This window comes from Danaus plexippus, chromosome 26 (assembly GCF_018135715.1).
Source record: "Danaus plexippus chromosome 26, MEX_DaPlex, whole genome shotgun sequence".
Taxonomy (NCBI): Eukaryota; Metazoa; Arthropoda; class Insecta; order Lepidoptera; family Nymphalidae; genus Danaus; species Danaus plexippus.
The window spans coordinates 2,165,751-2,191,549 of NC_083554.1; the positions used below are offsets into that span (position 1 = coordinate 2,165,751).

A 25,799-nucleotide genomic window follows, 5' to 3' on the forward strand; every position below is an offset into this window, starting at 1 on the left:
ATAAACTATTTTAAAGGTAAAAAGATATAAGACCAAAACTTATTTTTTTTGTTAATTAAAGTTTATTAGCATAAAAACAAATACTATAATATGACATTCAAAAATTATAGTGTTAATTTATATAATATTTTTATCTATGACAACTATATAAATTACAAAAAAAAACCCACGACCCTGCCAGGATTCGAACCTGGAATCTTCTGATCCGTAGTCAGACGCGTTATCCGTTGCGCCACAGGGCCTATATACCATGGGACAAAATATACTAATTTATCATTGTACGTAACTATCGCATTATTTTATCTGCTAGTGAGTTATAAATAAAACGACGTTCTTAAAGATGTACGACTCTTCAGAATAATTAACACAAACAATATTAAGTTTTAGGGCAAATCACAACTTTGCTTCGATTAACTGAATTAACTCTCTAGTCTAGTTTTAAATTTATACAATGTATTATTATATGAATGTATAGAAAGTATTATAAATTTTGTTAGCGGACTATATATATATATACAGACGGACAAGAGATGGAAAATTTGCAAGTTATTTTAACAACTAAAAATAGCTTTGTTGTCTACGAGACTGGTGCTAAGGGACGCGTATTGCGGCGGCCATATTTCATTTTTCCCGCCGTCCGGGGACATTCGCCATTGTTATTCTTGCATTGCGATGCTCGAAAAAAAAAACATATTTCCCTCAGTAATATTGCTGTCATTAAACATTAGAAATAGGATTCCGTGGATTGAAAAGAAATACGAAAAAAATAAATAAAAACTCATTAGAAAATCTTAATATTCTGTTACAAGTGGACTATTACTTGCTACTTAGCAGCTATCACTAAGGTTTATTAGTTTTGATGATTAGGAGTACAAATAGATTTGATTTATAAGTAATGTAGAAATCATAAAAATATTTTTAGAACGCAAAAATCTAGTTAAAAAAATGAAAACATGTTCATTATTTTATATTCGTATTTTATAGACAAATTCTGATCAATTCACAATCATGTTTTATTTATATTTTAAATGTATTAAGTGAAAATTATTTGATTGTGTCTGCGAGTGGGCGAACGTCGATGTTGGCGAGCTGTGATAATAAAATATATTATTTAGAGCGTACTCGTTTCCTGTTTACTTGCAATTAAATATATATTTTATTTTTAAACATAGAAACATTGAACTGTTATTATTATAATTATGTTGATATTGAGAGATCAAAAAGGAATTATACAAGGTTAATATTTAATATATACAAACATATGTATAAAATAGGTAATCCTTTGATAACGCTGCGGACAGCGGCAATGGTGCAGTGTTCTCTAAGAGCCAATCGTATCTTTGTACGGTCTCGTTTTGCGGCATCTTTTTGACATTTAACTAACTTTCCATCGTACGTCTGACGTTGGTATAATGTCATGTTGTCAATCAAAACATGATTGCACCGATGCGAATACCAAACGGTATACGTTCAATTAAATTACCTATCCGAAAAATAATCCTAACTTCTTTATATACTAATACATAAAAATATACAAATATGTATATAAATCATGAGTATAATGAGACAGAAAAGTACATAGATTAATATACGTAATATTAAATAGAAATAATACTAACACCTACTTGATATATACATGATTTATTGCAAAAATTGTCGGATGCGATGTGTGCCAATGTTTCGCATATTTTACCAATCACACTCCCCCATGTTCGTATTGTTTACATTGTATGGGTACGACCGATATGATAAATGGATGGCTGGATGAAAAAAAATCTATCCCATTGTGGTTGAATGTTCCAGTCATCTCAAACGATGAAAATACAGTTTCGTTATGGGTCTGAGTGTGTACGTAGCTCAATTTTTTTATTTTATCACATACGGATAAAGTGACAGGAAAACATATTACGATAAACTTGTATAAAACGTAAAAACAAACTGAAATATGGATGTCGAGAACTTTAATTTTGATTCCAAAATCATTATTACGTATTTATAAAACGAATTTAAACTGTCGATAAAAATATTTAAATTTTATGGCTTAAAAAAAAACAAGCTTCAAACCGTGATCTTGGTTACTCAATTTATTTTAATTTCTTCATTTTATATATAACTATAAACAACGTGTAAATTATTTTAAAAGGAACAATACTGTAATATAATTTTATAAAAAGTCCGAAGTCATGCGAACTTGCAGCATCCGAAACTGGGATAAGAATTATAAATGATTGTAACTGAACATCTGTTGTTCTGCAACTGTTCTTAAAACTATATTACTACAGCGTAGTTGGGGACGCGGTTCACGTTGTACGCATGGCGACATGCCAAGAATCGAGATACGTTACTAACATTCAATAGAAAACTTGCGATTTATTTACCTTTGAACTTGTTAGTTTAAATTATGTTATCAACCTGCTATCACAATCTGTGAGTATTGGTTTCTGCCGGTTCCTGTTTGTTCAGATAATGGTCATAATTCGTTATTATTGAAATCGATAACACTGTTTTTATAAAAAATATTAAAATCATGATTACGTTCAATTTCATTTATACTTCAATACTATCGATTTTTTTTTATATACAAAAGTATATGGAGAATTATAAAAAAACATTTTAAAAATAACAATAATTTTTAAACGGTTTCTTCTAAGGTTAAATAGTAACATTCCGTCTCAATAGAAGAATGTTTTTCAAAATAAGCTTTTGTCAAATAAATTAAAGTGATTTCCTTTTATTAGTCGAAGCTATTTCCTATCTCTTGGCACCATACTACAATGGACACTCCGTGCTGGAGCACGCAACTAGATAATCACGTTTCGTTGAGAATGAAGCCTGCATCGGATAGCTAACGGACGGGAAAATGAAATCAATGATCGCAGCGAGACGGGCAGACGTTCAGATAAACTAAACGATCACTTTTCATATAAAAGGTATTATTTAAATTATACCGGAAATACTTTGTGACGAAAAAATTTAGAGACTTGTTAGGGAATAATCAATGACTATAAAAAATAATGCGAAGGAACGAACGGTCGAAAACTATTTAGCTGATGGCAGAATCAAAAGTAAGTATCAAACGAATGGCATCCCGAGGCAATCATAAATCAAGGCGTGCCTAAGCACCTATTGACCCGGTTCCTGTTTTTCGGAACTCATAATTCAACCAATGATTACTACGGTATATTTTTTCCACATTTTCCTCCAGTCCTCTGGGATCTTAGCCTCAGGAAACGCAATTTATTTACAATCTCTCGGGGCTCTCTTAAAACCTATAACTTTTAGTTATCATGTTTTTTATTATTTCATTTCTTAAAGGAATATGCAGAGAACAAAAAGTGGATACGCTCGCGTATTTATTCTGAAAATAATATGTTACAAGGCAAAGAATATATGAATATATTTGAGTCGTCCAAAATGTGTCTTGATTATATAATTGTGTTCAAGTATAGAAGCCCTAATCTTTATATTGCTCTTTCAATACTGTTAAAATAAAAACAAACAAAATTCTATAAAAGATTGCTACGACACTAGATATATGACCTTTGTATGTTTTAATTATTAAAGTTGAACAAAATCGATAATTTCTACAAACTGGAGTTTTGTACTTAGGGTTGTACAATATGTATTAATTTATAAATATTTTATATTTCATAAGATTCATATAAATAATGGATAAATAAAATATCTTCGACACAATCATGAATCGAATCTGCGGCCTCAGGACATTAATACGTTTATAATTAACAATTAATTATATAAATAAATTATGCCATAAATGATATTTAATATATAGCCATATAACAATAAAAAAAATAGTTTATAACTCATATTTAATTTTCAATATAATTATCGCTTTTCATACCTTACACTTGTCATAAAAATCAAATTAGATATATCTGTAGTTGTGTGTGCCCTAGAGCGACCTATTTCTGCTGTGAGCCAGTTCAATTCACCCTGACTCTGAAATTATAATGTTCCGACATAACCTTGATTTGATTTATTTTATGAATCGCAATACAGATACAATCTGTAACAATCTCTGTTTAACACAGCGCTGATAAAGATTGTATGATAAAGCTTTTTTATAACTAAGAACATAGCACTGATATAAATAATATATTATTATTGTATATATATATATATATAGTCATAAAGTATATGAAAATTATTATTCTTAATTATTGTTGAAAATTATTACTAGTATTATATATTATATAATTTAAAAATATAATAAAATAAAAAAAATAGATTTTATTTCCCATATTAGTTTAATTTGAATATGTAGCTAAATACAATCATTACGATTAGTTTGTGGATTATTTCAACAGTTGCAGTAATTTTAACTGTACAGTGTTTGAGAAAAAGTTTACGTTCTGTTATTATAAAACATCGTGTACCATAAATTTGACATTAAAATTACACAATTATTTCATCTTTCAAAGAAAAATAACGCCTTAAGGTCTTTACAATATATTATGTAGGGAGAAATATTAATTTTTCTCCTAAAACATTATAAGCGTGACAAATCTTTTCAGTGATCTGCCTCTCAGATGTTTCGCAGTAATCTCTTGATGTTGACAACAATAGGCATTAACGGCCGTCGGTTTAACGCTGTTAGCGCCACAACCTTGTTAAAGGAGCCTTTCAATAGCCTTTCAAGCCTAATATAACGAGATAGTTACTGTTAAAGAAATATTAAATGCTATTATTATTTCTCTATTAATGATAATGAGCGTATGTATTAAAGAACAACAGAAAAAAAAACTTTTTATTGTATTTGTTTACGTAAATATTTTGATATTCTCTGAATTTATAAGGCGAAGTTGTAATGAGGTCGCTTTATAGAACTTTGTTTTGATTGACGACGTAATTAATTTCCAAGAAAATGAAAAACAACTGGAAGGAAAATAAACAATTAGGATAAATGAATTCAAAATAATTACATCAATATAACACAGAGATTTCAATATCTATTTATTGCAATAAGATTTTATAAAGGCATACGACAAAAAAAAATCACATTAATTATGTTTGTATTCTCAAAACTTGTACTAGTCTTGTAATGGGATAATTTTGTCTTTTAAAACTACTATTCATAAAAACCTAACAGATTATATACTGTATTAAAATCAATCAATATAGAGAGATAAATAACTAGCGTCCAATATAAACTATTAAAGTATTCCAACATGTAGAGATATCATTACAGCTTGTTTTGTTAGTGAATATAATTTTATTTTTGTTTGTTTTCTAGCACCCACATCCAAGACGTGTTTATATTTAGCGGTGCATTTCAAGCCCTGGTAGCATGCAGATTGTTTAGACTTCAGACGGCGCCTGGCTCACAGCCAATACCATTATTCCTTTTAATTACAAGTTACGTCACACAACCACCAGTGTTCCGTAGTGTGCCACTGTTGGAAATATTTGAAGGTCTCTGATATAATGGCTTTACGATTTAAAAGGATGAAAAACGAAAATTACTCTAGAATGTTTTAGTGAGAATCTTACATCCTCATTTATTAGTTTCATTAGCGCTATAGTTATTTACTCCAGCCAATATTAATAGAAAAGTACTAATGTATGGTTGTCCGTCCGTGTTCTGTACGGGCCGGTATGAATGCATCGTATGAATGCCGCACTGCGTACAAAGCCTTAATGAATCCTAATCAAGGAACTCCTCCATTTTCCGCTGTCCGAACTGTTTACACGTCCCCTGGGATACTATAGGATGCTGTTTCAAGCACAGATCTCTTGAGAACATTTTTTGGATAATTAAATTTATTTATATACAACGTACATACATACAGTTTCTATGTTTTGTTTCATCTTTTTCTATATATATTATACCAAATAACATTATGCTACCGAAAATTATCTTTTGTGTCTGATAAAAATTGTAATATTTTACATTTAGATAAACTAAAAAAAATATGAATTAAATATTTTTTTTCCATTTCGCGATGTAATTACAAACTAATGATTTTCTATTGCTTAGTCTTTTGCTACACGAAACGCTAAGTCTATCGATTAAAATTATTTTTTTTAATTGTCTGCTATCGTCAGACGTTAAAGTAATTATGCTTTTAGTCTATTCATTATAAGCACGCAATAAAACAATGAACTTATTATTATTTTTTAAATTAATACATTAATATGAAATCTCCATTATCGCGATGTTAGAACATAATTCTGTTAGTATAAATTTAAATCAAAGGAATACACACATATAGATTGTGTAAAATAAAAATTTAGCTTCAACGATTAATTCTTTGCACTTTGAAAACAATATTTTATTATGTTTTTATAATATGAGGATGAAAATTGTTTAATGAATTACGTAGTAGGTTCTAGTAAAAGAATTCATAACAAATAGTAATACTGTCTTATATATTGAACAATAATTTTAATATTACTTGATAATAACTTTTGATTTTATCAACGAGTTTTATTTATGATATGTTTTTTATCGACAAATGTAAGATTCATAAACTTTGTATAAATAAAAACATATATTTAAGGAAATCATATTTAGTAAAATTCAAGAATACTACGGATATTTTTAGTTTTGTAACTGTAGTTAAAATGAAGGACTTTAAATATATTTTAGTGAGCATTGAAGCTTTCTATTTAAAATGTATTTAATAAATTTGTAGTGACTAGTGTTAGTGTTATCTGTAATCAAACCTTGTCCATGAATGGAGCTGGTGTCTGGTGGCTCGTGCCCGAGTGCCTGCATCCATCACAAGGTCACTCTCCACTTCAGACAAGCATTTCGCTATTCGCTCACGGTTAAGAAGCGTGCTCTTTTATTTTACATTTACTACAAATTTTAATATAAAATTTCTTTGATGATTTCTATATAAGCTCTGTTCAAAGATTCTGTAGAAATATTTTAAGTTGTACCTTATTAAAAATCTGTCTCCACTCTAACACGTTTGTATTATTTTAAACAACTATTATAAGATTATTATGAATATGACTTTTTTATTTTAGTTTCATTTCAAGCATTTTTATTACTTTTTTATATGAGAAAATTACTGAATACTCCAAATTGATAGTGTCGCAATTGATATATACAGCATAATGGGAAAAGCAATATATATTTACCGAAGATTTTCCTACCTTCCTTAACGATATTACATCACGAAATTATAAATATAATAACAAGCCGTTACTTTCCTTCATCACAAAAATCCAATATCCAACAACTCTGGTACACATAACTCATACATATGAAAACAGTGGCCGAAGCTGTAATTGTATTTACCGGTCTCAGCTGCAGTGTGGGACATTTTTGTTTCACAGTAGGGAACATTAAGGTGGCTTTATTGGTGCATCGTGTTTGAAATATGGAGAGAAATAGGAAAGGAAACGTGACTCGAATACGCAATATACCAGGGTGATGTTATACAAGAGACGATCTTAAGCACTTCAAGGGAGGATGTTGGAGGTAGTGAGGCGATAGTAAAAAAATACTTTAAATAATATAAAAATACATTTAAATAATGCAATTTTTTTCGTTTTTAATTCTATTTACTTTGATAGCATTAACATCGGTGAATAAATGTTAACACTTAGTGAGAAAATCACGAGCTTCAAAACTCAAGGACAGAATTAAATTATTAAGTACTACTTCTGCATGGATGAGTGTACTACACCGCAAGTATCTAATATCAGCTTTTAAATATTTATAGATAAACAAATGTAGGGAAGAACTCCAAGAAGAAAACTGGATATATAGTGAATAACGAAACAAAAGAGCATAGTAAGATCTGAGTTTTGGAAATATAACCATTTTATTTAATATTAGGAGTCATTTATATATATAACGTTACATAGCCTGAACCGAAACTAGTATGGAATATTCTTTAGCCATTCATCTTACCGTCTTAGTGCTGTTTGCTTCAGAGAACTTTATGAACGCAACGAAGATTTACGCCACGTCCCCGTGGAGCTCGAGTATCGTAAATAGAATAACTTTATAAGAATTTTACCACTGGCAATACTACTTTTAATATAGCCACAACACATCAGGACATTGTTATAACCTCTATAGTATAAGGATCGAATATACCTCCATCGACGATAAATTTGAAATTGTTTTGGCGAATAGGTATATAAAAACTATATATGTATATGGGAGGAACATTTTTTTTCATTTCTGGTCTAGTGCAAAGTTACTATTGCCTAAGATCCTTCATTCACATTCAATATCGAAACAAAGACCCTCGATATTAAAACAGACTAACATGCTAACAGACTAACATAAATGTATGTAAGAAATAACTGAAGTTTTATAGACAATTAACAAAGAAAATTGATATATTTACTGAATAACATCCTTTGGTTAGCAACTGATCGATCAAATGAGTCAACTATAACAAATAACAGACAAAACTATATGTAACATTAATGAAAAATATGAAAACCTTATAAACGAAACTAAGTTTTTCGTTAGGCTCTACCACATTAGAGAGGTAGAGCCTAGCTGTGGTGAGTCACTAAAGCTCGAAATGGGTTGACTCGACCGGGGAAGTATCACCTTTTCACAGAAGATCGTCGTGAAGTAGCCTATAATGGCTGCATCAGGTGAGAGTGGGAAACGTGTGGCCATTCCCTTTTCCGATCCCTTCCTGTCCCGTGATGTTCATTTGTCTATTTACTTTCTATCCTGCATTAGCATAAATCCGTTTTCTGATGTTAAGCGTGTTTCATTGGCATGGGGTCAGGGTAATGAAACGGCTGTTCACCGTTCACCACTGGCGGCTCTTTGGTACGTAGGGGACCCGAACCTAGACTGTATCGGTCTAGGAGGTTGTCTTACTGCCAATGACAAAAGCCCGTCGGTTGTTCACTGTGCCGGAGTGGGAGATCGGAGTAGAACCCAGTTTGCAACCGTAGGCTGGATCGGGGGCCCTTAAGCACCCCGTGACAGCGACACAAAAAACTCGACTCTCAGTTTAGACGACGGGCAATGCTCTTTGACGAGATGGTTGGTGGACCATCAGCATCCTTCCATAATTTTCTTTACCTGAACCAAAAATTATAAGTACAAGGCAATTTCTGTACGCCATCTTTACCGTCTTTGCACAATCCTGACGGGTCGCTGGTTCAGTTCAGTTCTGACCTTCTGTACACTCTTTTTGTTTCAAATTCGACCCTTGACGATGAGGGACAAGAACCGCCTACCATCCCACGTTGCAGAGAGTATTCCTAATGTGTGTTATACTCAGATACGCGCGCCGCCCTGTCGTCTCTCGACGTCAAGAAATCCAACGGTGCACATGGTATCTGAGCTATTGCGCTTAAGACGTGTGCTCCTGAATTGACTTCGGATCTAACGCGTCAATTCTCACTCTCTTATGCTGCAGATAAAGTTCAGTCTTCATGGGAAGTGGCCATTGTCCACCCTATTCCCAAGAAGGGTGACATCATAGATCCGTCCAATTACAGGCCAATTGCGATTACGTCCCTGCTCACAAAGGTGATGGAGTGAATCAACAATACGCAACTTTTGATTCATCTAATAGATAACCAGGTTATTAATAACCTTTCGGGACTTTAAAAGAAGTTTCCTAGGTAATAATAAAATTTTATTATTACCAATTGTTATTCATTATTCATATTGTCTGACTTCAGTGAGCTGGTATTATGCGAGGTAAGCAAGTAAGGAACTACATATGCATTATATTGATAAGATAAGAGGGCGATGATGTATGGCTGAGCTGTGAGAAGTCTATCATACATCTATGGAATAAATATGTACTATTTATGAAATATGTTACTACTAGTATTTATACGCGACTTTGTTCGGTCAAGTGATTCAGTGTGAAACAGACAGAAAATTTCCCGTTAATAAAATTAGTTGACTTGTAACTTGAAATATTAAAAAATTAATACAATTTTTTACTTGTTGTTGTATTGTATTTTTTAATTACATGCAAAATTAATACAAATTGGTTTGTTTAAAGTCAAATTAATATTATTAGAAAATTGCATGCTGTGTACATTTCTTATATATCTACAGAATACATTAATCTATCGTTATGCTTTACATTTTCATTGGGTTAATTATATAAATAAATTTTATCAAAAATATAGGAGAATCAGAACAATTATTTTATTATTATTAATCATCATCATCATCAGCCTATCAGAGCCCACTAGTAAGCAAAGGCCTCTTCTCACATGGAGAAGGGTAGAGCATTGATCACCACGCTTGCTCAAGACGGGTTGGCGATTTCAATCTTATAATTTGATATTATAAAACCAGGTTATTATTAATAATTAAAATAAATTAAGTATTTCAATAATATAATCTCCTTTATGTGGTCACAAGTTTCTAAATGTCCTATGTGGAAGTTGGCTTCGGACACGAGCGTAATAAACCATCAATAAATAAGTCAGGAGATGTGTTCGTGTTTTATGAAGACAGAAGCATTTTCTATCCATTTTAATTAAAACTCTGCTAAAAACAGCTAACTTTATTTATTTTCGTTAAGTTTGTGTGCTGGTACAGGTTATATATTATATAGGATAAAGATATTCTAATTAAGGTGTAATTTAATGAAGTTAGTCAGTTATTCATTTTATTTATACCGCCTAATTGTTTCTATAACAGTGGCTCAGTGAGCTTTTAATGTTAAGTCTGCCTTTTGTTCGTCGTTTGGGCAGTAACGAATACATAAATAAGCCACTAACTTATAATTCCAGATAATTGTTGTTAAGAGAATAAATTTATCATAAAATTCTATTGTTCAAGCCAATGGTAGCGATAAAAATTTAATATAAAATACATTTATATAAATAAAACATTTCGTGGAGTAGAACTTTTATTTACTGAAGAATCTTATAAAATGTTTTAGAGGAGAGAATCCTAAATGTATTGTGTGTCTAACAGCAGTTTTTTTTGGCGTAAGTTCTGAATAGTGTGGCTGGGTACGGGTTGTGACGTCACAAATGTAGTCCCTTGCCAAGTAGGGCACTGGGCCACTGAACGAGTCTAGCACATGCATAGCGACTAGCATGCATGCCCTTGTCAGAGTTTGTATCAGCAAACCTTAAGTATGCTAGCCGAGCGGGCTGGTAGCTTTTACTTTATGTCTTCTTTTAGTTAACGGCTGTTCGAGCGTCGTTGATTAGGAGTGGCAGAATGTAGTTTTATTTTCAGAATTGAGGTTATTTGCCTTCATTGTATGAAGAGATACGAAGACCATATTAAGAAAAAATATAAATAAAACTATTGATTTAACACTAATTCGTGATTAATATAAGGAAACAAAAAACAAACAGGAGTATTTTAATCCTGAATATTGTCATAACAGGGAGGGATATTTAATATTCATTAGAAAGGAGAGAGTTTTTGTTTTTAAGGATATTAAAAATCGAAATAGACCCATTATCAGAACCGTGCTTAAGGAATATCGTTGATAAGTATAGCATAATATATATATACACACACACACATATATAATAACATAATATCACGTAGTTAGGTTTATAGAAAAAAAAAAGTGGAACTTGATGTATTTGTAAATCTTCTAAACATTTATTTATTAACGTTATAAAGGTTTCTCTTAAAAAAATATATGTACTATTTTTTTTTGATATTGACCAAGTTTGATTCAGTCGCAAATTTTCATATTGAACCTTTCGCTAAAAACATAGTGTTTTTTTCGGACATTGATATTTTGAATCCCCACCAATCGGTGACACTTAGATGAAAAAAATCAACTTTTTCATATTTATTATAAACTTTAATTATAATAAACATGCACCTGTAAAATACATAGTGTTTCACGGTACAATGATAATTTCGTTGATATTTTAAAATCTGTACACGTCGTGTTAAGCGTTCTCGATTTCTTTACTGCAATGCGCAATAAAAAAGTATGTTTATTAATTTTATTAAGGAATTTGACAAAAATATTACGAAACGTATTTCATATCGGTATTATTAGAAGCGGGAGAATGTGTTATATAGTTCAATATCCTTGGTATATATATACAAGTACATATATACATAATAATATTATTAGTGATATCTAAGATTTTCGAGTGGATCCATTTAAATGAAACAAAGCTTTTGGAATGTTACGCGTTTATTTTTTTATTATTTTGTAACCACGTAATCCCATCGACTCGGTTACATTGCAGCAACCGTGATCAAGCAGACGAGTTAAAAGTGTCTGTCAGTTAGTCTTGTTATATGTCATCTACCGCCAATAACTTGTTACTTTTCTAGGCTACGTATTTTTAATATTATTAGTAATATCTAATTCTTTAAAGTTTAACGGATGCAATTATTATGAATATTATATATACTTAGAGAAATTGTTATATAATATGAAGAAGATGATTTGTCATTCTTTTCTCTTATTTTATTACCGTAAAGAGAACCTAATCTATTAGTAACTAGCATAAAACGACTAAAGGTTGATTCATTTGATTTTAATTACGATATGGTGATTACATCCCACCAATTAAAGCACATCTACAATTACATTCTAATTTGAGAGGACACAATAGGACATCTATTTGTTTAATTCATTACCGACCAACAGCTGTTCGACCTTATACATATATATATGTGTGTGTGTGTGTGTGTGTGTGTGTGTGTGTATGTATGTGTATATATATATATATATATATATATATATATATAAGACGTTCTAAGTATAGGGTCTGATAACGGTATCGACACAGCACTCGAGCTGATTGGTTCTCACAACGGGATCCTATGACCCTGAGAATGCCGCCCTTTGATGAGTTACATGTAATTAACGATGATCGCCGCTCCTGTCCTGCATCCGTTATTCCGTTATAAAGATCTGTTCAATAACTTCATTGACTGTTATAATAATGTTATCAACAACAAAACCCCATTTGAAATACCATATGATTTGTACTTTAAATAAATTTGAGTAAATCTAGTATTACTTTAGTATAGTATTTAATTATATTGATCTTGGACGTTTTTTGTACATTAAAAAGTCAAGAGAGAAATAATATACTTGTCAAATTTTAAATTACATTTGAGTTGGAATGTAAGGGAAATTTATTTTATATAAATATTTATAGATGCCTTGAAACATAAATTAATCACACGGTGCAATGTAAACATGTACCTATAAAGTCAATTACCGTAAGTTTTGTATGAGCTAAATCTCCACTCTATAATTAATTCACAAATGATTGTTTTTTTTACAATAAAAGAAACCTCGTTCTCATTATTATAAAACAAAATAAGTAACTTATTTAAAATATTACAAAAAAATATATAATATATTTCAAGGCCATTAAGTGAAACCGATAAGTGCGTTTGAATATTTAACACGCCATTGCTATATTCAGATTAGAAATTTCATATAAATAACAATTTAATATTGATTTTAACTATGTGTTATTATAAATTATTTTATAATATATAATTATTGAAGTTACCCTTTTGTATAGATACCATCAAAACGCGTCTGTTATATCGTAATCAAACAATGAACAAGCGAGTTATTGAATTCAAATTAATCTTTGCTAATGAATTAATGATTTGTTTTTTGTTTACTTTTCAATAGTTTTTTTTTAACCATCATTATGTTCAGACTAGGGATCGTGGTATTTTTTTTAAGAAACATTAAACGTGTGTTCGATATCAGGAGAGTAGTTAGGGTCGCTAAGACTAGTGTTATAATAAAGTAATTATTCATTTATAACAACTGGATTATTTTAAATAAATAATAGATCTCACTGAATTAGATTATATCATCACAAGAAAATACCTGAAACAATAAAATTCGTTATTAACATACAAACATACAGTGTTTATTGCAGCTCTCATATATATATATATGTATATATATATATATATATATATATATATATATATAAAGTTACATTACAATAAATGAAACTCAAAGTCCGAAGCCATTGAGAATTCAATTTTGCTATCCAAATATTTGTAACTTTGGTCCAATAGTACTCTATATGAAATCGAGACGGGAACGAAGTACTTCAGTATCCTTCTGAATCAACTAACATTGTGAATATATTGCAAATAGTTTTAAGCATTTTTGTAGATTAAACGAATGTGAATCTCAAATATAATCCATCATCCGCAGACTTATATCAATATCACACGGGGATTCCATGTGATCTGTATGTAAAGGAAATTATTTGACAGACTGAACACATTCATTACATATAAGCTATGATTATGATAACGCACATACCGTTCAAGGTTCATTGACAAAGAAATCATTTACGGATATTCATAAAGATATGTAAATTATAACTTAAATTCAGAATCTAATAATTCTTTTTGAGCTTACAGCGAACAAACAGACACTGACATACAAAAATAATTAATTTAAATTTAATATTAATAAAGAATAAAAACAAATTAATCCTATACTTTCAATTTGAATTGCATCTATATCAGTTCAACATTGACTTAAAATTAACAATATTTAATAATATAACAAAATTCCTTTTGATATGCGGAAAACTGTTCACGATTTGACTTTAGATGTCGAATCACTATTTATTTTGCATATAAATTGAAGCAATATCTATGTCAAACATTTTCCATAACTATCTTTGCTTCCCGGCTCTGTATGCGCTATTCTGAATATTAATATTTATTTAAAAATAGAACTGAATGTTTCTTGGTAAGATAAATATGGCTTTGTGTTTGTTTAAATCAAATACAATATATCTTTCAACGAAAAAACCTACATAAAAATTAAGCTGTTGAATAAATTTAATAAGAATTTTTTTTAAATATTTTCATCCCGGTCGTATCCGAAGCAGGATGTTCCAAATAACTTTACAAATTTTCTGTAATATTTCCACCCCTATGGGACTATCAGACGCCGATTAAAAACTGTATCCCATACAGATAGATTACAGAATTACTTATGTTTCAGAAACTTTTGGGAATTTTTAAATTAAATTCCATGTTTTGGCACAAGTACAACATTAATTTTTTAACACTGTCACTGGAATTGTAGAAGATAAAATAAATTAGAATTATATAATATATATATTATAATGGAAAAATCGAATTTTTGTATTGTTTAAAACGTTTTGGATGCTGATGTTAAATTTAAAAACTGAATAGTACAACGAACGCCAAAAATTGATAATTATGTACTGCCCTTTACACCATTTATCTATTCAAATCCTGGAATCCAAGATTCTCAACTAATAATATTGATCTACAGAAACGCCGACTTGGACGCTCTCGAAATCCATTTAAAAACTTTAGTTAAAATATTGAAAGTTAGCCGTTCTCATAACGATGTACGGATTTGAATCTGAATACGCCAGAACATAAATAATATAACTCAAGCGTTTGTATAATTTCGTCATTTCCAAGTAAGAACTTAGTTCATAAAATTATTCTGATTATAGTATAACTTATTCACCCCTTGTTGAATATATAACCAAGAAGAAGAACCGTTACAGTTTTGTCGGTGTACTTGTTTCAAAATGTTACATCTTTAAAGAGATAAGACGACATTTTTATAAGTAATACGTAGATAGGAAAGTACCAATATAAATGTACACTTGAAATCAATCGGACGCAACCTCATGGAGAATCCAGAAATTTTTATTAATGCAAATGCCAAACGTGTCCGAATGATCGGTGCGACGCTTGCAATTCGCCTTTTGCATATAAAATAAACTCATTGTAGAGACAAACGAGCCGGGCGAAACTGATTTCTATTAATTTGCACATAAGTAACATATTGCGGTGAATATAAATAAGGATTTTGATACCGTTGCCTGATACCTATTAAAGTTTGTTCTCCAGTCTGGAACGTGGCTTGATAGAGCGAAGGAAAACTAGCATATAAATGACTTGATTAATAAAATGTTTTACTAGAACACGTCTGATCCTCTATTATACTGTTTTTTTTAAAATTGAATTTAAAGCTTTGAAATTAAAACCTAAATAACAAATACTAATAAATAAATATAAAATAACACCTTTAAACTACTTACAATGTAGGTTACAGTTGAGTGAGATCGATTTGGTCCGTATAATCGGCCTCTACCTAGATATGGGATTTCTATTTAGAAAACTCAAAGATATCGCTAACGGTCGTTGATATAAAGTATTGCACTTGAAACAGTTGTGCCGATGTCTGCGATATTCAGCACGTCCTAAATCAGATAGCAACTTGGTAGAGGATTTACTTGGATACATTTTAACTTAATTTGTAATTTAACTTGAATATTTTCTCAAGGTCCAATATAAATACTGTCAGTTTCACGGAATGCAAAATTGCAAATCGAATTAACTACAGCCATCGTAGATTTAATTAGAGATTGCAGGGGAATTAATAATCTTGTAGAATATTTTACTAAAGATTAAAGTTAACAAAGCAATCTGTTTCATTTGTTTATTGTAATTCATGTATTTTACAAACATTATTATATGGTATAACTAATATACTTGTAATGAGAAAATCATTTAAGTATTACGTCAATTATTGAAGAAAATTAAAAAAAGATATCCCGTTATTAGTCACAGGATAATTAATCACTATTAAAGGTAAAATAAAAGACAGTGAAATCCATAAATTAATATTATCCTTATATTACCAACGTTTATTTTAAAAAGAGGTAGTCCTCAAAAAAGAATGAGTAATAAAAAAATAAGATGGCCGAGTACTTCATACAAAAAAACATGTTACAAAATTAAATGCGGAGTGCACTTGATATTCACCGAAGCTTATTAGGACGGGCATTTGAGGGTTGATGAAAAAAATAAAAATTACATTCATGTATGAACAGACATGGTTGCTTGGTGCTTTGATGGCTACGTTGGAGTAGCGTACCAACGTAGAGTGCCAGTCGAGTTCTATATCATTAAAGTTACCTGTAGTAGGGGTACGACATATACAATACATATACTGTACAATCTATCGGCGAAGCTCGATTCTTGCATATTCATGGAGGGTGGCATTAATGTCGAGGGATCACGTTAAATTGGTCGGTTCCGTCGTCGTTTTTGACTTCAAATACTCGTTGTATACACATTATTTCCCAGACCCCTTAACTGTTTAAGTTTTTAAAAGCATTACTGCGTTTGACATTTTTATTTTATAATGACAATATTATATAATATAAATATAACTAATAACATTACAATAGCACCTTGAAAAAATTTACAGTCCTTTTTGAACTTACTTTCACCTTTTTTTAAGTAAACAATTACACAATAATTCATTTTAATTTAAATATTATTAAACAAATTCTATAAATACGATTGATTTATTGTAATTAATTGAAAAAAAAAATGTCTATGAATAATTAATGATATTATCTGCTTATCCAGGCACAAAACTATACACTCTTTAAAAATTTATATACACAGAAGTTTAACTAATCAATTATTATTTTATTTATTATAACTATAATATAAACTAAATACAGATGTATGTTTGTCGGTGTTTGATTTTATGTGAATTAAATAAGATATATATACATATATCAAACGCTCTAGCAAAACAGTTTAAAGGTATGTGCTGGCTTTGAGATCGGGTAGCGGGAGAAGCCTGTTAGAAACTATAACGTATAGAATAACGTCGAGTTATTTACATTAAAGTTTAAACATACACACATAAACCATAGTCTAACCAAGTCAAAGGCATTACCATAACACTAATTAAAATCCCGCATCTAGCAGGCTTTAATATCATAAAGGAAACTTGGCATGTAACAAGTAACAAGAACAGCACGTGTTCATCTCTACATAGTGACTATTAACTGTCTACTAACAAATAGTTCCACTACAGAGCTTCCTTATATTATAATAGCGTTAACGAACCTTAACTTATCGTTGAGATTATATACACGAGTATTTTAAAACGCCAGCGGTCATTCATACAGCAAGTGGCTCCGGACGACAATAAGTCCATTACTCCAGCACTCATTAACCAATTGAGCAGCCAAGAAGGTTTTTTTTTTATATTTCGATGGTATAATTTCCCTCCAACCCTTCAGCTAAACTAATACCCTTTCAACGGAGAGCCCCTGCAAGAGTCGAGTGGCGGAAAATTGTTCATACGATTCACTCACTGAAAGGACCTTATAAACCGAATGAGCTATTCATATTATTTCATCGTAATATTTCATTGTTAACTAAATTTTTATTTGACTAAGCCGCAAATAATATGGAACATTTTATTTTAATCAAATTTTAAACACAGTTACGCGGCGAGCGGATGGGTTTTGAATCACTGTTTCATCAAACACGGAGGCATTGGAACAGAATAAACAGAATCATCATAATTCAATAACAATGAGATATTCATTTGATGAAATACAATCATATTCCAATGATCAATTAGCAATATATCTAATATAATATATACATGGGCGTATTGAATATTTAATATATCATATGTAATAACAGAAACCATAGATTTTCGATATCAAACTCGAGCTACCCGTGTAATAGTGTCTCAATTATTTAAGATCAGTTTATTTCGGACCAACCCTCGGGAAATACGTTAAAGGATAGAATCATATAGAATATGTATTAGATAAGTAATATTCAATAACAATTTTATTCTTTGCTTTACCCAGATCCAATCCATAGTGCATTTTGCAAAATTTACTTACCGTTTTAATGATTATTCTATCAAAGTACAGACTACAATGAGACAGTTAAGTCAACACTTAACATTATAAACTACGCGTAAATCTGCGCGTGAAAATACGACCCTAGTACGTGTAATTTTTTTTACATTATTATCAATACATAAAAGCTCCACGCCGTCGGTATGACATATTTACTTCCTACGCCATAGCCCTATCTCTGTGTATATAATTTCCTTTTATTGTCGTGTTTGCATACTTCTCCCTTTCTTTTTCTATTTATTAGTCAGAGCGTTTGATTGTTCTGTTATAATACGTGCCGGTTCCAGGCTCGTGTCTGCTGACTATAAATAATTGAGAGTTAAAAGATTTTACGTTAACTCCTTAATAGATTATACTTAATTAATTATTAATTTTTTAAATAATTCTTTTAAAGAAAATTGTATTTTATATTATTGATAAACGAATTTGATATTCATAAAAAATAGAATCAATACATATTATAAAACGAAATCCATCATCGCGTCTCTCTGTCTGTCTGTTCGCGATAAACGGAAAAACTACTGCACCGATTATCAAACAGTTATCACTAACGATAACGTGATTATCGAGGAAGGTTTTAATACATATATAACTTGTAAAATTTTTGTATTTACTTGTACATTAACGATATTTGTTGAAGATGTCGGGAAAACATGTGCCGTCTGTGGGCTTTTAACGAAAACGCTGCCTAAAGTCTTTGAGATATAACAAAATAATATACGGTGGAATTGTGTATCTCATATAGGCCTACAGAAAAGTCCGTGGTGGCCTATCTATACCTTAAGGATAACATACTATTTACAATTTACAACTTTTCAAAATTTGCATTCCGAAAGGGTTTATTGGAAAGTTATTTACATAAATAGGGTATTATGACTTATCAGAATATATTGCTTCATTTTTAAGCCTACATCAGTATCTGTAAATTACTTTTTAAATCATTTAAATAGAACGTACCATTTGAAAGTTATCATAATATAAGTTTAATAATTCTAAAAATTACATAGGCTATTTTATATTTTTTGTAAAAAGTCCGTGCCAAACCGGGGCTGGCTCCTAGTAAAATATATATTAAAATGATACCTTTACAAAGAGATGATCACTTTCAGTACATTAATTAAAGGTAAAATATATACTGGGATATTTAACAGACGTGTATGTAAATTTAGACATAAAACCAAAATGCGTCCTTCAAACCCCTCATGTATTATTCAAGCGATTTCAGTTGAATAGCTGTGTGTCTACATGAGGTGAATCGTTACGCATTTTATTGTGTGCTTCCATTTTTTTTTTTACAAATAATCACCATACAACTGATAAAGTGAAAATAATATAAGAAAATATTTTCATCATTTCATTTCATCTTTGAAAAATTAAGAACTTATCATTATGTATAAAATTATGAACTAGGTTCAATAAATTCCACGAATAGAGTCAACTAAAAGTGTCGGTCGTACGGAAAGGTTTACTAATCTTATTGAATTTGTATTGAAAAAATAGAGACAAAGTAACCCGCAGATAAAAATTTTTTGCGTCTCCACTTGCAAAAATCTTTAATAAAATCATAGCGATTATGTAAATCTAACAGAGTGTGTAGGGAGAGTTCTTTGAATATACATTCTCTGGAGCTATCTCGATGCAAATCCTCAAATGGTTGTACATAAGAATTTTTCACTTATACTATTCGTAATAAATTGAATGGAATTTTACTCTCAATGTATTAACATACTACTTACAAACTGTATTACAATGTCATTGTTAAACAAAATTATTGCAATGAACTATGATCGCATGAGTAAAATTAAAATTGATTTTTTTTTGAGGATTTCATCATGTCTGTGAGTCTGTCTATTACGTATTAACGCAAAACGCACTGAACAAATTCTTATGAAATTATTTACAGTATGCAGCTATGAAGGAACCATAGCCGATGTTCGCGGACAGAGCATTAGAATGCAAGTAAATAATGAGTAAATAGAATTATAGAATATTCCTTATAATAATTTCCAAGCAGCGTCTGAAATATTCTAGAGGTTTTTTTTTTATTACTTCTCTTTTAAAAAACATTTCCTTTGTATTATTTATGATAAATATATTATAATTGAATTAATAATATATTGAAATCACAAAATTTTAAATAAAATATATTATGAAACAGGTTAATTAACACCAAACAAACTGAAAAACAAAAGGTCACGTCGTGAATGACTGCCGAAAAGAGAGTAATATGGCTATACATTTCAGCTTCGCGTGGCTTGTTTTCGAGTTCTCCTCGGATGTATGTACATACATAATTAATCCGCTAGTGGTATATCGAACCGGCCATTTCGTGCACGCATCTTGATGTAGAGGGAAGTCGTTAATATACAATGGAATATTTGGGATACTCGATCTGTTTATACGGCTGTAAAGCGACGAAAAACATCATGGATAGATATATATTTTGTTAAATTATTAGTTTGTTTTGTGCATTTAATATGCTCTTAGCATATATTTATGAATAAAACCGAATATCATTAAAGTTCTGGTGATTTTAAACAACTAATTATTCTTGTTTGTTTGTCGTACAATAAGCATTAATTTTCAATGTCCACTGCGACGGTTATTCATAATTAAAAAGTGGAATCCCTAAACTGTTTTTTACACTATAACCAAAACTAAAACTACACGTAGTTCATAACAGAGTGTACATATATGATAATAAGTCTACACTAGTCTTTATTTCAAACAAAAATTAACAACAGCATTTTAAATTACAAAGAGAATAATCATTAACCAACTAGCTTTTCTTCGCAACTTTGTCGCTTTTGCGTCGACATATAAAAAACTTCAACACTCACATACATACAAACTTTCTCCTTTAGTTTATTGAATTAAATAATAGTTATAATTCATATATAAATATTTTATTTTATAAAGAATTATGACTTTATTAGTATGGTTAGATCCTTTGTCGTGACCACGTTCGTCCGTGTAGGTTAAAGTGAAAGCGGGTTTTATTCTGCGTCATCGTAACTTTGAGTGAAAGTCAAATGACATCTCGTTACTTTGATACGAAAAATTTGTTTTATGCATTAAGGCAGCTGAAGCGTTCTATTTGCACGTCACATTTCATGAGTGTTAATTTTGTAGGAAGATGTCTCTTCACATAGAAATCGTTGAAATAATTTTAGACAGTTTGTTGTTTATTTTCAATAATTTCTAAATATGAAACTAATATCCCTTTGATTTAATTCATATTCTTGTTGAATTTATTGTAATCGCAGCATCAATTGATGTTATGTGTATTGAAAACATTCATCTGTCTTATAAGAGAGGGTAAGTCACTACCAGAGGAACAAAATAGAGATCATTTATAACAACACGACAAATTTCCTTCATGGCCGGCCCTGAAGGAATTTGGCGGGGGTTGGCGAGATGAAACGTAAATTCTTTAATTAACCCTGCATCGAAGTCGTGAATTAAAAGCAATGGGCAGAGATAACTCCACGGTTCATTTGTCTTTATTCCACGGAGCATGGACTGTGACCAATGGAAGCAAAAGTAATTTCTCGACACAGACTCAAGAGAAGTTAGTCTTTTGGAGACGCGTTCAAGCAGAATACATTTTGGAGGAATTCTTTTCAGTGAATTACGCGACAGTAACACCAAATACCTTAAACGTGGGCTTCATCGTAATTAAAAGTTAGATGTAGAAATTCATGTAAATGAAAAACTAATTTAACTGTAACAAATTAAACTTTCAACATTTATTATAACTACCGCCTCTATATCTTGGTTTTCAAACTTAGCCAGATCTGAGCCAGCTTAGTTAAAGATGTATAAAGTCATTTTAGTCTAGACTTGTCGTCATAATTTGTATTGAAAATAGGTAAGACAATTCAGATATCGACAGTGACACACCGAGTCAAGTGTGAAATATTTTGAGCCAAGACCACTTTAGTCGAGACAGAATTAGATCTTAATAAAATTATCTGTTTGGTATTGAACCATAAAGTAACAAATAATCAATTTCGAAATATGATGTAAAGAATTTTGTATCACAAATATTTTGATTGCATATTTATTTAGCACAATTTACATATAAATACAAAGCCTTGGAATCCAATCGATTGCTTATTGATCACGAGCACGACAAAAAAATCAGACTTTCGATTCCATCCGGTGGTGTTTTAAATCTCCCAGCTTTAATGTCTCACTTATAAGTAATTGATATTTGTTTCTTTGTAAAACGCGTCAGTCCCTACATTAATTTTAATTGTAATGACAAAAACAGACAAATTGTAATGTAACATCAGACAATAAAATTGTAATGTAAATAGCTTTTAAAAAGTCTTTGTTTGTTTGTAAATCAATCAGAGTATTTATATACGTTAAATTAATTACAAGTCGTTTGTAAGGTAACATTGACTGTAAATCTAATTAACATGCAACACAACACCGGGGTGTTCCCCCAGATTATAATTGGAAGGAAGCCCATGAAAGGGATAAGGGCCCATTAGCTGATATATTAGCGAAACGTGTTTCATATTGGAGACGGGAGTAACTATATTACGAGCTGTGTAAATTTTAATACCTCTTTAACGATGGAGTGATATCAATTTTAATAACACACTTCATTAGCCGTTATGAGACGCGTGTGGAAGTTTTACATAACATTCATATTCTCTTACGACACATAATAGTTGATTAAAATACATGAACAAGTGTCAACTATGATGATATTTTAACAGCTTTAAAAGTTATTTGGAATAATTTAACTTACTTGATAGCTGAGAAACGATGTTTTTGATGTGCTTATTATGTCGTTATAATGGTTTTAAACACTTTAAAGTGGAGGCACATTTTTCTAGATTTGCTATAGACGAGATATTTAATACATAAAATTTAACTCCAATCACAACTTGTATGGGTAGTGTATTAGAAAAATCAAGTTATTAGATATTTATGAAAATAAAACCAGTGTTTTATTAAGCAAATGGGCCTTCAGGAAGTAGGCTGTGCAGGTTAGGTCCATTACTTTAATAGCTCCAGCACGCAATGACGGCATCGCTGGATACACTACTGAATAAACTCCTGCATGCACTTGCTTGTATAGTAATTCGATCGTACAACAAACAATCACTTAGAACTTTGTTAGATATTTTTACATGTAACAAATACATGGTTTTAACTTCAGCTTTTAGCACGTGAAATTATTTTATTTTATTTATATTTTATTCATTTTCATGTATTTTTTTCTAATATTAAGAAAGACGTCATATGTTATAATTAAGTTTACATTAAATAATGACTTGACGTGACAATCAGCGTGTCAGATTAGAGAGTAGAGTCCCCTTTGTTCGGATGTCAATTAATACTAGATTGTTGATAATGTTGTTCTGTTGTTGAATAGTTTAAGGGTGGAAAATCGTGATTGTATGCTAACATGCTTAAATTATTTTTATTTGCTATGGATTATGATATAGCTTTAAGTTTAAACATTATTGAAGTTATACTACGGGCATATATCGCAATATACACACACACGCACATTATAAGTTAGTTATCTCATTGATATACTTGTAAAAGTTATTTCTCTAACGAAGTCACATCAAAAGCCTATAGTTTAATTTCATCTGTTCTAATCTCAGCTGTAATTGTAAAGTCCATTGTTATATTTAGCTTCAATCAAATTGCGTGTTATATTTGTTAAGTAATATAAATAATGAATTCACGTACAATAGTTTATAGTTGCGTGCCGGGATGTCATTCCGTCTCGACGTTCCCGACTTAGTCATTAATCCATTATGCTATTGGATGATAAATGGGATGTCGTTCAAGCTTTTTTTGTATGAAACGTTTGAGAGATAATATTGAAAATTTATTACTAAGATATACTATAATACACTTGATTAAAATTGGCTGTAAAATCTTTGGATTGGTTTATGTAAATCGCGTTCGTGAGCAGACGAGATGAAGAGAACATATCGCATAAAATATTGTTAAAATGAAATAAAACAAAAAATTAAAATATGACTGTTAGTGCTAAAATTTATATATCTTAGAATTTTTTGGCAGCCATCATTCGGATTCTTGTCTGTACAGGCGACATTTCGTATGCAAATTTCGACGTAACTGGAGTAAGTTTGTCGTGAATTACGTTTGTGTATACCTACAGCTAAAGTTTTTATATGACAGTAAAGATTCAACAAACGTTTGGTATTACCACTTTCATTATCCGGCCTGAACACTATTTTATGTTTTTAAAACGTTTGTAGTTTTTTTTTTTGTACATAAAAAACGTGACATATTTTCCATTATCTCTCTGTGTTATACTCGTTTTCTGTACCATTAACCCGTATGTGTTGAGAGTAATGACATTTGGAATGCTTAATTGGATTTGGCGCTGCGAAACCAAGTCACATTTTAATTGTTCGCTGGATATTACGTCACAGTTGAATACAGTAAATATACACGAGAGAGGAAAAAAATATAAATAAAATAAGGTAAAATTAATTGATGCAGCGGTGTAAAGGTCTTAAGTACCTCAAAGAAAACAATTGATAAGATAAATCAAATCACCTATGTAAATATTTTATTTTACTTGCACGACAAACAAATTTGAATCTTCTTTATAATATATATATGGTTCGTTTTTAAATGTTATTTCAATAGGGCGGATTGTGTTAAGTGATTATTAAAACAAATATTTTCTATTCTAATGTTTTTCTTTTAGTATTGTCTTGCTTCTTATAGCAATGATGGTCGCAGTTAGCGATTCAAATATTTGTTATATCTTAATACAATAATTTTTTTACGAAAAATGTAATAGACCCACTGCCTTCATACTTGAGAGCCCGCGTGCAGTCAGCGGTTAGGAGTTCCGAGATCCGCGTTCAGCCTTGATTAGAATATACCGGGTCTATAATAACAACGCCCAAGGAGGGCGCCAGACTGCCCTGAACGCTGACCGCGGAACTCGGAACTCCTGACCGCTCTCTGTGTGCGCAAGCTCTTACAACTCTGTATTTTTAATTTTAACTACCACTTATTCTTCTATATTGATTCTTTTCAATATTTTACTTTCAATTACAACACCCAAAATTTTTAATAAATTAATAATTATTATATAAATAAAAGTGTCACAAAGTTAATAATCAAAAACC

General features: G+C 30.6%; 1 protein-coding gene and 1 non-coding gene across 3 annotated transcripts in view; both read right to left on the reverse strand.

The window, feature by feature from the left end:
* LOC116774251 (ubiquitin-like protein 3) overlaps positions 1-25,799 on the reverse strand; it is an 85,895-nt gene that overhangs the window by 14,603 nt on the left and 45,493 nt on the right. The gene's annotated exons all lie outside the window — the stretch shown is intronic.
* On the reverse strand, positions 170-242 carry Trnar-acg (transfer RNA arginine (anticodon ACG)). Its single transcript has one exon. It is a non-coding gene; the product is annotated as a tRNA-Arg (tRNA).